The following is a 1,895-nucleotide window of genomic DNA, read 5'->3' on the forward strand; positions in this document are numbered from 1 at the left end:
AGAACATATTAGGTGCGACATGTCGCACCCGATAGTCTTCCATGCGCCTAAAAATTTCGCTGATGATTATGGCTATCCGGTGCGACTTTGTCGCACCTGATATGAAATTGTCGCATCGGATACTATTGGGTGCGACATATGTCGCACCTAATACCATTGGGTGCGACTCGTGTCGCACCTAATGGGTTTAAAAATTTAAAACGGTCAGAAATTCCCCCCGAATATATTGGGTTCTGGAATTTCACATTGGGTGCGACAGTGTCGCACCTAATAGTCATATTAGGTGCGACACTTATGACTATTAGGACTATGTCGCACCTAATAGTTTTAGGGTATTTAAAAACCCGAGCTTCTTCTTCTTCGCCCAAACCAACTCTCTCACTCTCTAACTCTCTCTTCTCTCTCTAACTCTCTCTCTCTCTCTCTCCGACGCTCGTCCCCGGCGCCACCAGCCCCGCCTCCAGCCCGACGCTCGTCCCCGGCGCGACCAGCCCCGCCTCCAGCCCGACGCTCGTCCCCGGGCGACCAGCCCCGCCTCCAGCCCGACGCTCGTCTCCGGCGGACCAGCCCCGCCTCCATTCCCCGGCGCCGTCCTCCAGGTAAGCCTCACACACTCTCTCTCTCTCTCTGTCTCACTCTCTCTCCGTCAATCTCACTCTGTCTCTCTCCGACCCCTCCCGACCCACCCGAACATCCTCCGGCGACCAGGCCCGACCCACCCTCTCACCGCTCCGGCCTTGCTCCCCGGTACTTCACCACCTCGCTCCCTCCTCGAACACCACCGAGAACGAAAACCGAGAGGCCCGACTCCGTTGCACACCCGTTCGTTCCATTCTCTCTCTCGCTCGCCTTTTGGATTCAGACAAGAATATCCCGGTATGACGAATCCAAATTCCGTGGCTTTTTTTTTTGCAATGTGTGTCTGTGTGTGATTAGATCCCGGTATTTTACTCGCAGCCCCGTCGTCTCAGTGAACGGCCTCAACCCTCGCTCACGCACAACAGCCCTCGGCCCAGCCCCCGGCCCACCCTCGGCCCAGCCATCGCCGCAGCTTGGTCACTCGCAGCCCCGTCGTCTCAGTGCCTCGTCGTCGCCTCGGAAAAACGTTAGGTATTTGTAATTATTAATATTTATAGATTATTTAATATTTTTAGATTATTTCATATAGATTAATTAGTAATATATATGAAAATAGTAACATGTTAGATTAAATGATAATATAACTTTGATGAAAATAGTAGCATATAGTAATAGTCAATTTTTTTTAATAATGTGTAATATGATAGATTAGATTAATTAAGTTAAAAGTAATATATTAAATTTATTAGTAACGTGTTTAGTGTAATTTAATGTAATTGTAACATGATTTGTTTAAGTTGATTGCAATTTGTTGAAAATTTGGTTAATTAATTAATTTAATACTTTTTTAGTTAGATTAATTAATAATATATATGAATATATTTTAAAATGAATTAGTAACATATTTAATTTAATTTAAACTTATTGAAAATTTATTGATAAGATAATAAATGGAGCTACATAGGTTCAATTTAGTATTTAGTATGTTAATAAGATAGTCTTGGTTGGTTATATATGTGTTTTTGCTTTAATTGCAGATTTTGGTTAGTCAATATTTTAGGGGAAACTCTGCCGAATTTTCGGTAGAATAAAACGTATTTCTCAAGAAAATTAACTCTTTTGATAGTATATTTTAACGAATTAACTAATTTGTCGAAATTGGTTAACTCGTTAATGAAATCAGTAGTGAATTTGTATATATTAACGAATTCTAACCACTTTTCAAAATTAATACATGTCAATCACAATTTCTCTTTCATTCTTACAAATTCGCTCTCGAATCTTTCAAATATTAACGATCCACTATCAATTTCCTA

General features: G+C 41.8%; 1 long non-coding RNA gene across 1 annotated transcript; it reads left to right on the forward strand.

Annotated features, from left to right (window-relative positions):
* The first annotated feature begins 500 nt into the window (after positions 1–500).
* Positions 501–1,095, forward strand: LOC149386622 (uncharacterized). Its single transcript, XR_016301179.1, has 3 exons — positions 501–599; positions 709–876; positions 958–1,095. It is a non-coding gene; the product is annotated as an uncharacterized LOC149386622 (long non-coding RNA).
* The last annotated feature ends 800 nt before the right edge of the window (positions 1,096–1,895 follow it).

The sequence above is a fragment of the Urtica dioica genome, chromosome 9, assembly GCF_054948205.1.
Source record: "Urtica dioica subsp. dioica isolate 48M chromosome 9, U.dioica_male_clone48M_v1_H2, whole genome shotgun sequence".
NCBI lineage: Eukaryota > Viridiplantae > Streptophyta > Magnoliopsida > Rosales > Urticaceae > Urtica > Urtica dioica.